Genomic DNA, 16,864 nt, shown 5'->3' with positions numbered 1-16,864 from the left:
ATCCGTCAGATCGGCTGTTGTGTATGTGGAGCAGGTGTGTGCGCCGGCTGCAGGCTGGGACGTGCTCATGCTGGAAGCGGCATGTGCAGGAATAGGTATGCAGGCACCTGCGGGGTGTCGCCGGCCTTGCGCTTTAAAGGGGAAGGGAAAGTAAACTACCAGCTTGGGCGACGGTTGAGGCGGTGCTGTGGGGTCTGGTGGCAACGTAACGACCTGAAAGAGCAGTGCATTGTGATCGTGGCTGCGGTGCCTCGGTGCAGATATCACCTCGCGTACGTACGTTTCAGCCTCACTTGAACCTCGCCGCGTCACCATGAACGGAGTGTGGTTATTAACACTGACAAAAAAAAATATATCATGGCGTGCACGTATAGAACCGCCTTGCAGTTTGCATTGTTCCTTTTCACTTTTGTTTGGTTGTATTTTTCCCAGCTTATACTATTATACACACACTGCTTTCTCGCTGATTAACACGACAAAAGATATATGCGATGGCCTGTACGTAAAGGGGTCAAGCACACTAGTACATCTTTCATTGCTGATTTTACTATGGCGCGTCCTCGGTCGAAGAGCGCCACATACGGGCACGTTACACGTCAGCAAAGCTATCATCTGATGCACCAGATTGGACAGAGACCTAGATTACGTGCGCTTAGCTGATGTGAGGGCATGTACAATACATAGCCTCAAGGTGATGCCTCACATGCCACGTAGGATAGGATATGACGTAAAGTAGGTTTGGATAGGGAAGCGGGATCCTCTCCAGGAGGTGGGTGCTTGAAGAGAAAAAGTGTGGTCCGGTGACAAAAGCTGAAAAGGTTGAAGTGAAAAGTAGAGATACATGTGTACTAAAGTCTTTATTTTCTATTTCTTAATGAGGCCCACTAGTGATAGCTTGCATTGGAGAGAAAAAATAAATGTAGGTGCCTCAAATTACTTTTTGTCATGGGGCATATGTATCCATATGCCACCATTGTACATGCCCTGAACCACACTTTTCTGCTGCTTATACATGTATTGTGTGAAGTTTGTCTTTTCTTAAACAGACGTTGTTGTTTCTTCTAATGATTTCTTTCCAACGTGGTTAAGCATCAATGTTAAGTTAGAAATTTAAGTGTCTACGGAATTTTCAAAATAAATTAAATTATATTTTCTGTTAAAAACACATCTCAAGTCAGATTGTTAGATTCACCCTAAAAAAAGTCAGATTGTTAGATTAATATTAGGTATTTCTATTTTTAACATTTCCATAAACATATCTTCAGAAAGTCTTGTAGCATTGTAGAGTTTTTCTAGAAAAAAGGCTTTCGGGTATCGTCAATGCTATCCCCTAAAGCGGACCTAGCTAGTGTCCAACCAACCCTATCCATCATACATCTAGTCACATTTTAAATGGTATTTGAACAAACTGACCGATCATTTAAGCCGGACCAATTTCATGACATTTTTAACATATTTCATTTAACAAAAGTGTACATGACATTTTTAATATAAAATGTTAACTTAGTCGAAATCTTCGCAAGCCGTGGAGGCGTCCATGTTCCATGTACTGTCTTCCCCATGTCCAGCATCTTTGCCGGTTCTGCGCTCCGGGAAGTGAAGCTGGTAGTCGCCGGCCATAAAGAATAAGACATGGGCCACGGACATGCCCGCAAGGACACGAGCGCATCCGTCTCCCATGTGCTACTCTTCTTTGTCGAATTCCATTGCTTGGACGTCGCCCATCGATGTAAGGTCCACGATAGATGTGGACGGGCCGGAGTCGTGGTCGTTGTGGCTCGATGGGAACCGTGGGTGATGCGGAGCACTGCATGTGGTTTCGTAAAGGTATCAAGTACACTAGTACAACATGTATTGCTGATTTTACTGCTTTCATCGCTTTGCCGTTTCTGTTCTCGCGCGGATGCATGCGTCTCCTCGGCCGAGCGCGCGCTCTCGTACCTAAAAGGCGCCGGATACGGGCACGTTACACGTCAGTCTAGCTTATCATCTGATGCCCCGGATGAGGATGAGGTAATCAGACCTAGATTACGTGTGCTTAGCTGATGGGAACCACACTTTTCTACTGCTTATACATATATTGTGTGAAGTTTGTCTTTTCTTAAACGAATGTTGTCTTTTCTTCCATTGCATTTCTTTCCAACGTGGCTAAGCATCATTGCTAAGTTAGGAATTTAACGGATTAAGTAATTTTCAAAATAAATTAAATTATTTATTCCGATAAGAAAACATCAAGTCTGATTGTCAGATTAATATTCTGTATTTCTATTTTTCTCATTTCCGTAAACGTATCTCCAACGTATCTTCAACGCTATCCTCTAAGACGGAGATAGTATCCTCTAAAACCGAAATAGTTATTGAAGTCCTGATGCACCATAATTCTGGCGTATCGGATGAGAATTTACCAAAAGTATTATACAGATAGTTCAACAATAGTTTTACACAATAGCCGTGAGCTCACACCAAGCGACAACACACGACCTCATGTCACCTGCAGCTGCTGAACTCCACTCGCTACCTCATAGACCTAACCCTCCATTGTTCCGCATGCTCGCTCAGCCGCTTTTGCCGCCACCAGTGGCATTGAATTCATGACTAAGGTTTTTCTCAATTGCTCATGGCCTAGTTGTATTGCGCATGTTTTCATCTGTTTTTAACTTTTTACAGTGGAAGTGTCTAGATTTATTTATATATTGACTATAGTAGACATGAAGACTAGATGTGTGCTGGACTAGGTTGTGGACTGCGTTCCAAATATTTGTGGGCACCATATTCTGACACTGAATCTGCCCATGTTGTAATATAACAAGTTAAGCACCAATTTAAGTTATAGAATGGTGAAGGGGTCAATTAATTGTTTAAATTCGGGTTGATTCCTTCACCCAGATTTGTACAACTGTTCTCTCTCTTAGTTCCTTGGTTTTGTGGAGAGTACTTATTGCTGTTCTTGTGTAAACATTATTTGATTTTCACATGAAAACTTCCTTACTCATAAAAATAGCAACAATGCCTACTGACAAGTGGGCTGGTTGAGATGTTCCATGATTCCCTTATAACGACTTCAAAGAGCGGTGTGTCGTGACCATGGCTGCGGTGCCTCGGTGCAGCGATCACCTCCTTAACCAGTATGGCCGGCGGAGGGTAGGGGAAGTTGAGCTTTGCCGTTATGCCCTTCAGCTCCCTAGCCGCGAGGTCGTAGGCGCACGCGGTGACCTCGGGGGAAGAGTACGTCCCCAGCCACAACTGTGTCTTCGTCACCGGGTGCTTGATCGTTGCCGTGAACTTGCCCTCCCCCGTCTTTCTCACTACAGTTAACTTGCTGTTCTCACCCGCTGCTGCGGCTGCCATGGCCTTCACGACAGTCGAACGGAGGCAGATGCCCTTTGAGGTAGATGCCGGATGTGTGCAAGACGATAGATTTTAATAGCGGGTTTTGCGCAGCTTACCTAGCCGGCATCATGCCGTGCGTCGCGTACGTACGTTTCAGCTTCACTGGAACCACGCCGCCTCACCAGAAATGGAGAGTGGTTATGAACACCGACAAAAAATGCATATGATGGCGTGCACGTAAAGCTTGCATTGTTACTTTTCACTTTTGTTTTGGTTGTATATCTCCTACTCCCTCCGTCCCATAATATAAGAACATTTTTGATACTAGTATTAAAACGTTCTTATATTATGGGTCGGAGGGAGTAGCTTATACTCGTATACACGTTGCTGGTCAGGCGTCTGCTTTCTCGCGCGTCCTTGCTTGGAACGGAACACGACAAAAGATATATACCATAGCGTGTACGCAAAGGGATTAAGTACACTAGTACAGCTTGCATTGCTGATTTTACTGCTTTCATCGCTTTGCCGTTTCTGTTCTCGCGCAGATGCATGCGTCTCCTCGGCCGAGCGCGCGCTCTCATACCTAAAAGGCGCCGGCTACGGGCACGTTTCACGTCAGTCTAGCTTATCGTCCGATGCCCCGGATGAGGATGAGGTGATCAGACCTAGATTACGTGTGCTTAGCTGATGGGAACCACACTTTTCTGCTGCTTACACATATATCATGTGAAGTTTGTCTTTTCTTAAACGAGTGTTGTCTTTTCTTCCATTGCATTTCTTTCCAACGTGGCTAAGCATCATTGCTAGGTTAGGAATTTAACGGTTTAAGTAATTTTCAAAATAAATGAAAGTATTTTTTCGGATAAAAAAACATCTCAAGTCAGATTGTAGATTAATATTCGGTATTTGTATTTTTTATCATTTCCGTAAATGTATCTCCAAAAAGTCTTATAGCATTCTAGAGTTTTTCAAGAAAAAAGGCTCTAGGGTATCTTGAACGCTATCCCATAAAACGGACATTAGTATCTGTCCACGGACAGTGATACAGGAGTTGGCCATTCAACCCTATCCATCAAACGTCCGGTCATACTTTAAACGGTATTTGAACAAACTGGATGATCCTTTAAACCGGTCTAAATTCATGACATTTTTTGCATATTTCATTTTAAAAAGTGTACATGACATTTTTTAACATAAAATGTTAATCTAGTCTAAATCTTCGCTAGGCGTGGAGGCGTCCTTGTTCCATGTCCCGTCTTCCCCATGTCCGGCATCTTTGCCGGGCCTGAGCTCCACGAAGTGAAGTTGTGGCTCACCGGCGATGAAGAGTAAGAAATGGGACACGAGCATGCCCACATGGGATACGGACCCCTTCTTCTCCCATGTCCTACTCTTCCTTGTCGAATTCCGTTGCTTGGATGTCGTCGGTCAATGTGAGGTCCAAGATGGACGTGGAATGGGCCAGACTCGTTGTCCTTGTGGCCCGACGGGAACCGCGGGTGATGCGGAGCTGCCGATGTAACCGTTCCCGTTCGCGATCGCCTAAGCCGTCGTGCTCGCCTCCATTGTTACCGCGTTGCAGCCGGCACAAGCACTGCACGTGCTCCCGTAAAGCCCTACCTGTTGTTCGACGAAGTTCAGCCTCTCCGAGGCCATGGCCGCCGTGGCCTCCCCGCTTGCGAAGTCCCCATAGATTTTGGCCCTCAGCCAGCCAGTAATGCGGGAGGTTGGAAAGGTTGTAGCCTTGCTCCTCCAGCGCCAGCCAAAACATCAACACTGGTGGTGTCGGCTGCTCCTCCGTCATGAAGATGTTGAAGTGTGGTTTCGCCATGGACTTGTGTGAGCGGGGGCGCCGGCTCATTGTCACGTCGTCGTTTCTCACCTCCGGCGAAGCAGCCTCTATTCGTCACACATGACAGTGCTGCTAGTCAGCCGCAAGCCTGGGCAACTCATGCTTCTTCTCCGCCAAGAGGGTCTCCCACTTTGCTCTAGAGCTTGTCATGGCAAAGGTGGTGCACAGAGGAACGGAAATGGACATGGTGTGGTGCGGATCATGTTGTGTGCGGCCACATATAAATAAAGGGCATCGACCAAGCCAAACATCAAGTTGTTTCAGTGCAGACACTGGACTGGGTTTCTCGGCTATCACGTCTGTTTAATGTCGACACATAGATAGATGAACAGCCGACATCAATGCAGTAGATAGTCATCTCGTCACCCCATCCGGTCACGTCTCTCTGGCATTGAACAGGCGTGGAGACCATGACGTGAAGGGGGTGGCGCACTCAGCCAACACTCCCATTCAATGATGGCTCAAGTGACCGGTCGCGTCCCCTCTAGGCTGGCCTGAATGTAGCGTGGAGAGTGGAGATGCAGTTGCGCCGGAGATGGCGAGTGCTCGAGAGAATATTTTGATTGGACCGGGGTGCAGAACTAGTACGTTGTGGGGGTTTGTAAGCCTGCTCACCTCCCCCTGGTTTGCATCCAGTTGGTGGGATTTCGGACAAGCCAATGCATCCGCACATCAATGGGTACATCGTGGATGGCTTGCTGCTCCAAGACACCTCGATGCCCTTAGTATTTACAGATAGCCGGCACACTAGCCAATACTTGTATGCACGTATTGCATTCTTCAATTCATATTTTCACTCTTTAATCCACACCATAACGATCAATATATACTGTCAGTTTGAGTTAGTATTCTGTACCACATCAATAAGATGGCATGCTAATGACATGAGTTTTTCTAAGATGCATGACTTCGATAAGAACATGACTAATTGTGATGTGCCAAATATTCATGTCTTGGTGAGGTTGGTGAGTGCATGTTGTAAGACTTAAAGGTAATTGATGTGATGCATGGCTAAAAAATAGTGAATGCTGACATTGAACACTTTTTGAGGTGGAGGGCTGCGCATGTTGAGAGAATTGCTTGTGGTCAGGACTAACTTTTTAAGAATACTTTGCTTTTAGTGGGAATGAACTTTTTAGGAATATAGGATTTAGGAAGCCACAAAAATTGATTTTTTTCTCAAAGGTAATAGATAATTACCAAGTATTCTTTTAGATGACACTTGCAAAGTGTTCCTCGCATATGCAAGGGCACCATCTTTAATTATTGTGATCAAACTTTTAAATGGTTAACTTCTTTTTATGATTTCCTGTATGTTTTCATTATGGCAAGTAAACAATACAATCTTTGTGTTAAATAAAATATCACAATTGTAGAAAAGAATTTAATCATGCCTTTTTTAGGATCATTTTTCATAATTTTATTTGTATGAGCCATAATGGTAAACACTTCCTAAAAGATGAACAAATAACATTGTCCAATAGAGTACAATTTTAAAAGGCTTAATCACATTGTACTCACTTAAGCAGCACCACTAAAGGAATACAATTTGTTTGCCACATCAAGAATCCATAACATACAATAGTACTTGTCAAAAAGAATGAGAACACTTCATAGACAATACATATTTAATTATATCAAAAATAAAATAAAATATAACAACTAATATGGGTATAAATATTATTTTCATACTACTTCGTCAAGTTAAAGAGGAAAAAACAACATCTTCCATAATATTCCCATAAATAATGATGGAGAATTGACGCATTATTACATTGTATACATCAAACATAAAAAAACTGTGATGAGCCTGCAAAAACGTTATGAACTATAATTGGGGATAGTCCAAAAATGATCGTTATCAATTTTTTAAATCATAAAGATTCCGGTAAATCATGTTGAATCAATTAACCCATTATTCCTATATAAAGAATGCTAAAGTGCGCGCCTTCCTAGGCTTTTCGAGGGTGAGGAAAGGCTCCTGCCCATCCATTGCCAGTTGGCTAGCGACAGGAGCCTCGTGGGGCGGCTCCGGGCCATCTGATCTGCCAGGACGGCTCGCAACCGGGCGACCCAGTTGGAAGCTCGATGACGGGTGGCCCAAGGGCGCGTGATCTCTATAGTCAGCGTGTGTCCATGACATGTGGAACCAAGGCGCATGATCTCTACAGTCGGGCGAAGAAAGCCTCCCAGTCGTCCGTTGCTGGGTAGATTGTGACAGAAGGCTCTCAGAGATGAATAAAATTAGTATCTTCAAGACCGTAATGTAATGTAGATATTACCTTATAGGAGATACTACAAGTTTTTTCAATCATTTTCATATTTCTGGTGATGTTAAGAATGACCGATGTACCAGAATTCAAGGATGCGACCACCCTGAGAAATATGTATATGGATCAACTTTCATACCTTGTTCATCTATATTAAAACAACCTATTTGTAAGTATGAGAGTATGGAATTTGATGATATTTAGGTGCTTGATTCTTGGATCTTATTCTATTATAGTGGTGAATCCTAATAACAGATTAAAATGCTATCACTACTGGGAAAAGGCTTATAGGTGGGGCACATTATTGGCGGGCACCGATAGGTACATGCCACCGCTATTTCGTCTAGACAGTGGTGGGTACAAAAGAGGGCTGACAACAGGGGTGGGTACAGAAGAGGGCTGACAACAGGTATTGGATGTGCACTAGCGGGCAAAACATGCCGCCCTCCACTAATAAATTCTTACCATGTTAGTCATGGGCTAAATGTTTCGGTGGCACACATATACTTGTCATCCACCACTGCTAGCTCATTTTGTAGTAGTGTATACTTTATAGAGTTTGTGGATCAATTATGCCAAAGTTGTGTATGACGCAACTTCCCGCTTAGTAGTGTAGGACAAAATTAAGAGAGACATTTACTTAGTTGTATTTTTTATAAAACATAATACTAAGAATATGCAGAAGAGTCCTGTTGTTTCCTAAAAAACATTTACTTAGTTGCTTACGAGTCTGCGCGATATGGTAGATAAGTTAGGACTTGTCTTTCCTGAAATTTAATTTGCAATATTTCATACATATTCCTTTACTTTACAAAAACACCTAGGTATTTGAGTAATTTGATTTCTCCAGGCAATAAATACTTAAGTTATAATGCGTTATGCTGCTAACTTCGAAGAACCAAAATAGAGTAGACTATGCTTCAATACGAACATTTGATGGCAATAGTATTCCAAATATAAATCCGCTGTGTGTGTGTGTGCGCGCGCGCGTGCGTGCCTGCGTGCGTGTGGGTGTGCGTGCATGCGTGTGTGTGACAAACCATTCAAAAATTACACGTGTCATAAATTAGTTGGATGCAAGGCTGGTACTGATATAAAGAACAATTGACAAACCAGATGTGCATAGAACGCTCTCCAATGCACATGGGTTTAATGTCTGCGAAGCTTTTCACACAACAATGGGTTTTGAGTTATAGGGTTTCTATCTAAACGACTTTGTTTGGCACCGCTATGCACACATGTGAAGCTTTCTGCAATTGAGTTTTAGGGTTCTACGCAATTGGTTTGGGTGGCAACAACCAAATTTATTGCCAAAAAGTGGCCAAAAGTGGCATGTGAATTTTGACAAAGAAAGCATGAGATACAAGAAAGATGCAATTTATTATTGAGTGTCAAGATAGCAAAGCTTTTTTTTTTTGCGGGGAAGGTTAGCAACGATTTTGACCTAGTAGCTATGTTATCTGGTAACCTGGTGCAAAATTCAATCATCTTGTTGCTTTTTTTAGGGAAACGGCAGGATTCTGCTGCATATTTGTATTGCTTTTCATTTTTTTTATAAAAAGTGCATTGAACCAGAGAGGTTCAACTGGAAAAAACAACTATACGGAATGAGAGAAAAATCATCTTTTTGATCCTCCATACCCAGTAGGACTGAATCTTTCAAGAACATCATCGGTTATCCTCTAAACTTATCTTAGACTAACCTTACACAAGGCATGTGTAATACATCTAGATGTGGGTCATATTAGATCAACTACGTTTGCAATCCTAATCCCTCGAATAAACCAATCGGAAAGTACCTAAAATCACTAGTAATTTCATGATGTAACAAGATCATGTACGTGGACGAAAATAAGATATGCTATAATGCAAATCAAGAGATAAGTACTACAACAGAATGCAAAAATATTTCATGTTAAGACAACTAATAACGTTGTACTTCAAATATGGTCGTACAATCATCGCTACTATATATTTTTAAAGATTATTCTTATTACATAAAATTAATATACCGAAGACCTTCCACTACTTTAGATATCACCACACGAGTTAATTACTGTAGTTTTCTATACATTTGGATACATCTAATACTGTTAAGACTGATCGATGTACCGAAATTCAGTGTCGTGATCCCCCGAGAAATCTGGATAAAGATCAACGTTCATGCCGCCTTCATGACATCAACAAATGAAGCCGCCTGGGATTTGAATGTTAGTGGCCATTTGTAGTTCAGTTATAAAGGTTACAACAAACTTTGTTCATGATATACTACAACAACCTCACGCTTGGATGACATGAGTATGGACTTTTATGATTTTCAGGGTCGTTCGATCTTTGAGTATGATTTCCTGAATTTGGAATTTGCATATTTCATACTTCTTTGCTTTGCATCAAAACATGTAACAACATCGGTGTTTGAGAAATATTTTCTCCCTTCACCTCAAATCAATTATCTCAAACACCACACCAAACAAGATATTGATTAACTAATGGACTAACCTGATTATATTATTTTCATTCAAAATACATTATGGTAACATAAGAGAAAGAGTGCACCCACACGAAAACAAAACACAAGACAAGAGTGAACAGATTACATGATTGGTAGAAGGAAACAACATGGTGATAAACAACACCATAGTAAACCCAATACATGGCAGCGACACATGAGAACAACAATGAAAATACATTGTAACTTAAATGATATATAGATTCAGATTGCCTCTGGATTATGATGGCACACGACTATGGGATCTCGGTGCATATTGCGCACAGCCGAGGCTAAAACAGTAGGAGAATCAGGGAAATACCACGGCTTGGTGAAATTATCATCAGTCCCTTCTGTTGGAGCACTAGGAGTGACGGGAACGACGGACAACTTTGGTTTCTTGAACGCCAGGTGGCGAGACGGAGCCCCTAGGTGTTTACTTGAGGAGCTTAAGCAGCTTTCTGCATGCGCCACGATCTCCATCCGTCAGATCGGCTGCTGTGGCTGTGGAGCAGGTGCGTGCACGCGCGTTGGCTGTAGGCCGAGACGTGCTCGTGCCAGAAGCGGCATGTGCATGAAAGGATATGATGGCACCGGTGGGGTGTCGCTGGCGGGTGCTTCAAAGGGGAATGGAAAGTAAACTTCCAGCTTGGGCGGCAGTGGAGGCGGTGCTGTGGGATCCAATGGCTGTTGTTTAATGGTTAATTGAGTATGAAGTACAGAAATGCATAGATGTCTCTAATTTTTGCTGGACTTTCTAGAATATTGTTCTTTCACCTTTTGTGCTTTTAGTACATAATAGATTCCTCATCTTGTTGGCTGTGAATTTATTGAAATGCTTCATCATTATACTGCTTGTTTCATTTGACTAAAGTATGAATAGAAATTTAGGACTTAGTTTGAGTACCACCGCGGCGAGGGCGGGCGAGAAGACGAAGAATCTCCAGGACATGATCACGGCGGTGATGCTGTACACAGTCATCATGTAGAAAATGTCGTACATGATGATGAGGAAGATCAAGATGAAGGGCATGATCATGAAGATGAAGATGCCGGAGCAGATGACGATGGAGGCTGGGTACAGGACCCTCATATTCAAGAGCTGCTTCTCAAGCAGACGGATAACGCAAGAGCTGCCGCCTGAGAGAAAGCCAAGCTGGATCAACTGGAGATAGACGCAGTTACTCCATTGTATGAAGGATGCAGGCCCGAGGATACCCGCCTGAAAGTAACGCTCATGGCTCTGGAGATGAAGGTAAAACACAAAATGACCGACGCATACTTCGACGAGAACATGTCATTCTGGCACGAACGTCTTCCCAAGGGGAACAAGTGCCCGACCAGTTTCGAGGAGGCGAAGAAAATCGTGTGTCCTCTGGATTTACAGCACGTGAAATACCATGTGTGCATGAACAATTGCATCATTTATCGGGACGAGCACGCGGAGTCTACCATATGTCCGGTGTGCGGCGTCACTCGATACAAGAGGAGGAAGAAAGCTCCTCGAAAATCGGTGTGGTACTTTCCGATCACTCCTTGTCTGCAGCGGTATTTCGCGGACCCTAAGGTAGCAAAGCTCCTGCGCTGGCATGCGGATAGGGAGGAGAATAAGCGGGAAGATGACGGAAATGATCCGGAGATAAATAAAAAAGACAAGATGCTGAGTAACCCTAAGGATGCAAGCCAGTGGCAAGCGTTGAACTTCAAATACCCAGAATTTGGGAAGGATCCAAGGAACATCGTGCTGGGCGCGAGCACCGATGCAGGTGGGGCTGGAGGAGGATCAGCCTCTAGTAAGCTCCCTCTAGTAAGATATTGATTGTACTCAGTTTGTTGATGTGCTGTGAAAAGAAAAAACAACTTGCACGATACCTCATTCGAAGCACAAAGCTCACATAAAGCTGCAATACTGCAGTGCTTGCCAAGTGTATTTAGTGCTGATTGCATTTGGCATTGTACATATCCTGGATATCCATCCTGTCATTGGGTAGAGCAAATACTGATTAGATTTTTTTCAGAGGTATGTGTTCCACATTTATGACTGTTCTGATCGGGAGGTGCTACATGTCACAACATCATTAGCTGAATCTTTGATTCTGTTATCTGTTTTCTGTTCAGGAATGATGTGGTATGCTAGTTTTACCATTGCATGTGCAAACTAACTTCATATCAGTTTTACTCAGGTATTTCTCTGTTTCAACAGCTCTGTTAAAATCAGATGCTAATTATTTTTAATCCACTGTTCCTTTTTTTGTATGTCTATGTTTGGTTTGAGCCTAAGTTGACCCTACGAAATATTTGGCACTAGCTAAAATTTGGCCGAGGTTTTGCTACGTTGACAAGAATATGAAATAGAGTTGGCAAGTTGGTACGGGCCTGCCAAAAAAAGTTGTAATCATTGAAAGAAGCATAAGTTGTTTGGCTATGGCCAATTTTTTTATAAGGCTGATTTTGGGTACCAACCAAACATAACCATAAGGCGCAGCATATGCCACCTGAGAAAGATTATTAGTTATCATGTCTGTTATTATGAAGTACACCATATGCTTCCCCTGTCCGTGTTTATAACTATATTTAAATAAATTTACGGAGTAGATTCTGCAATAGTTAGTTGACAGACTCACTTAGTCGGTCTGAAACTTTTAGGATTCTGCTTTTCATTGTTTTGAGGGTATGACTCAAAAACTTTGTCTGGCTTTGCTGTGTAATTTGACCAGTTATTTCCCCCTGTTCCTCCCGAATACACCCTCCGCTTCTTGCATGTCTACTTTTACTTTCTGTAACAAAATTGGTTGAGGTAGGCTGTTTAGGCCCTCTGCTTCCTGCATGTCTACTTTCTGCACAAATTAGTATTTGTATACTGTTTTACATTTAGCATAATTTCCTTACACGGTGTAACTGTAGGGATGTCTTCTTCAATCATCTAAATATCATTGCTGCAGCCTGCTGACTGCAGGGTTTGTCTGCTTGATTCATTTGTGAAATTCTGAATACCATTAGCTTGAGTATGATGTACAGGTAGTTCTTTGGTGGGAGGTTCTTATTGCTACGAGATCCATCTTAGGTCAATATTCAATCAGAGCAATATTGTATGTTTATTTGTTTTTTCCATCTATGAATGCATAAGTGCTTCCTTTTGCCTTTCAGTACTCCACATGGGCTTCACATGGTAAGTAAAATTGATCAGGTGCATCCTGATCGAGCCATTGACCCCCTTCGAATTATATGTTCTGTGAGCAAGTTGACATACCAGTTTCTCTGGTACAGTAGAACTTATTTATGGCTTGTTGGTCTCTTCTCGTCAAATGTTCTGTCAAATGTTCTGACCAAAGGTTTAGTGTTTATCCTTCATTTGCAAGAATACTAGGTGTCGGCTATGATTTTGAACACCGAGGGATAGACCTAGGAACAAATGAACCACACAAATTGCACAAAGAATTTCACTCGAATCACCAGTTACATATTTTAGACAAGTTAGTGGCTGGCCCATTGTATCAGTGTGCTATATTTGGTAGGCTTTGACATGAACTTTTGGAATTGCTGTGTTCCGGATGCATCATCATCATCGTCCTGACGGTGCACACAGACAGATACCCTTAGCCTTTCAGGAGGCTTTAAGAATGTAAAATTTGGTTGATTAGATCAATGTTTCGGCAATTTGAATTTGACCTATTCTCCAATCCATCCACCTGTTCTTTTTCCTGTGCAATATTCATATGCAGGAACCTTGCTTTGCGATTTAACTCATGAAGATGGTCGAATCATATTTCTGTGTGAACAAAGAAGCTGTAGTTATTTGTGTAGATGTTCGTATAGTGTACTTATGTACAGAGTTTGGTGGTAACATGCAAAAGGATTCAGATTTGTGAAGTTAACTAGGAGTAAATTATATGTTTAGAAACATGCCTTTTCTTGCTCACGGAGTTTCGGGTCCTGCAGAGGGCTGGGGTAGTACATATCATGACTGTTATGATGAAATAGCCATACACTTCCACTATGAGGTTTACAATATTTAAATAATTCAGGAAATAGGTTCCTGTAATAGCTAGCTGGCAAAACTCAGTCTGCCCTGCCACTTTTCTGTTTGTGCTGTTCTTTGTTTTGTGGGCCTGGCTCATAAACTTCACTAGGTATAACGTTTGCTAGTTGTAGCTCAATTTGGAGAGTAGTGAGGTGCGTGGCTGCTTTGGGGGTGTACTTCCTCGGGTTCTCTTGCCTGGGAAACCATTTGTGATTGTGTGCTCCTTGTGGTGACGCCCGACCAATTATTTATGCTGCCTACACCCCTCTCACCCTCTGTTTCTTCCATGTCTACTTTCTGTGAGAAAATCTGTTTAGCTAGGCGGCTGTTTTCGGTTTTCTGTAGTTTTCTTATAAATGTGACTATGGAGTATGATATACATGCAATTCCTTATCTGGTTTCTTTGCATCGAGCTCAATGTAATATCAATATTTTTTGCTGCTGCTGTCATCAGACATCCTCACTTCACCTCAAACATTGCTCCCAGTGCTCGCCGCTCGGGCTGTGGAAGATGCTCCACTCCTGAGATCTCCGACCATCTGTTCGTTGATTTCCCTTTTGTCGACTCGCAACATTCTCTGAAAAGAGGGCTTGAGACCTATGGATTGTTCAAAACCCACTTGCTCTTCACCCACATACCTAGAGCAACATTCTTATTATCCTCCTTTGGCTTGTCTGGTCTAATCTGCCATATTTCTCTTTGTCGGCGACATCCTTTGGCATTGTGATGAAGATATTGCCTTGTCTTGTCGAAAAAAAAAGATTCGATAACACTGCTGGCTCTTGGCTAACTGAAGCTCGAAGCTTCCTGCTGTCCCTTCTCTCCTGATTTTTTGTTTTGTTTTGATGGACACTGAGTTGTAGGCTTGAGCCGCCCTATTATTATTGGGCCTCTTCTGTCCTCCATAGATATATCCAGAGGCATGATACTGTCAAATCTTCCTCCGAAGAAATTAGTGATGCAATTGCCAAGGAAGGAGAAGATTTAGAGATGATGCTAACATGTTGAGAACTTGTATTAATGCTCCAATAATTCCTAAAGTTCAATATTATTCTCCACAAATGTATTTAAGTTAAACTACTTAATTTTATTAACACGCTTGGTGAGCGGCAATATTAGGAACGCAAACTCATTAATTCAATAGTTTTATCGTTGGTTTAACTCTTTGTATTTTTGCCTTTTTTGTTCACACTTGTATTTATATAATTTATGTTTCAGGTCCAAACGGAGTAGAAAAACTGTACTACAAACATTTTCCAGGGTAGACAACATGTTGGTGCCTGAAGCCACTCTGCGGGGCACGACAAAGACGGACCGGGATCAGGAGACTTGCCTCTTGGCAGTCACGGCGTAACATGCGCGCACCCATCTGCCGTTCAAATAAGATCCAATGGCACTGAGTGGCCCAAGTGAAAACAAGCCACTTCGTTCCTGATCCAAAGATTAACTAGATATAATTAGCTCACGAGGCTATAATCTCCTTACATGTAAATGATGTAGCCATGTTGTTTAATGAATAAAGCAGATTTAACTTTTAAAAATATAGTGGACGGTTTGCCAGAATAGAATCTGCATCATGCTTGCTGAATTTGTACTCATTCTCCTTAAAACTGGGAACCGGCACAGATCAAGCATGCATCAATCGATTCATCAACACATCCAGCCATCAGCCACCCATTAGAGAGGTTAACAGAAGATCAATACTTGCACATCTTTAGGGCAGTTGACGATACAAACAAAAGATTCAATTTTCATCGCATTAGAGGTGAAACAGCGCTAACTAGTTAAGCTTTAAAATAGCTAAAAACAACACGAATAATCGCGAGTGGACAAGCAGTCACGCGCGGCTGGTATCCACACCGCATGTTCTCCCATGATTCGTGCAGTTTGAATACGCATGAGCCGTATAAGGATTTTAACCAGTCGTATAAATATTCGGTGTTGCCGTGTCTTCTGCACCTGACACGCGCAGTAAATGGCATGCAAGGCAGTGGAGGGCATTGAACCGAGGCATGGGCTCTCAAGCATTAAACCAGCGAGCTGCCAACCCTCACACATCCTTGACTTTCAGCATCTAGTCGTTGTAGCTCCAGAATTTGTACTCATTGGCCAGCAAAAATTTCACATTACCACTTTGTCACTTTACTTGTCTATGAAGATTATTAAACCTGAAATAGTACTGTTGTGCGGAATGGTTTGTCCATGTACTATGCAGTATAATTTGTTTATTATAATAAGTGTTTTGGTATTTGTACTATGAAGATTACCGAACAAAAAAATCAGTTATTTCCCAACTGAACTTATCATCTTAAAGTTACTAAAAACAGTTCAGTACTATTCAGATTATTGTTCCTCACAATATGTTTATTATATTGCTGCCTGCTCAGTTTCGCATTAGGTAATGTATTAATTAATTTCAGCACTAATGAATTAATTAAACATTTTCCAATGCCATGTTTTACTCATATAAAAAGCTTCCCGAAGAAATTTTCATCGGATTTTTTTAGTAATCATGAAAAGATAAAACTTCCTGGCGAGGGGACCGGTGGCGCGCTAGGTTTCATCCGAGTCACCACCTCATCGAGAGGGACGCAAGCGGATGTTTCCAAGACAAGACTTTGCGATATCTCACACAAGGTTACTTCTGATACAACACACATAGTGTCTCGTTAGTATTCACTTCAGTGATCTAAACGCTTTTATATTTCTTTATAGAGGGAGTAAACATGAAACACCTTTTATGCTATTATTAAATTCATTTAAACTTCCAAATTCCAATCAATATTATACAATTTTGTTCGTGCATTATCACTAAGATTTTCTTGTGACGCTTCTCCCGTTTTCTAATAGAACTTTCATAATCAGCCAACTAACAGACATGTATTTAAAAAAAATTCAAATA

The 16,864-nt window shown here is 42.0% G+C and overlaps 1 long non-coding RNA gene across 1 annotated transcript; it reads left to right on the top strand.

The window, feature by feature from the left end:
- Nucleotides 1-11,903: 11,903 nt before the first annotated feature.
- Nucleotides 11,904-15,437, top strand: LOC123161150 (uncharacterized). Its single transcript, XR_006480563.1, has 3 exons — nucleotides 11,904-11,960; nucleotides 12,059-12,123; nucleotides 15,181-15,437. It is a non-coding gene; the product is annotated as an uncharacterized lncRNA (long non-coding RNA).
- Nucleotides 15,438-16,864: the final 1,427 nt, after the last annotated feature.

The sequence above is a fragment of the Triticum aestivum genome, chromosome 7B (genome assembly GCF_018294505.1).
Source record: "Triticum aestivum cultivar Chinese Spring chromosome 7B, IWGSC CS RefSeq v2.1, whole genome shotgun sequence".
Taxonomy (NCBI): Eukaryota; Viridiplantae; Streptophyta; class Magnoliopsida; order Poales; family Poaceae; genus Triticum; species Triticum aestivum.
The sequence above is the reverse complement of the archived record's forward strand: the minus strand, read 5'-3'. Positions and strand labels throughout refer to the sequence as shown.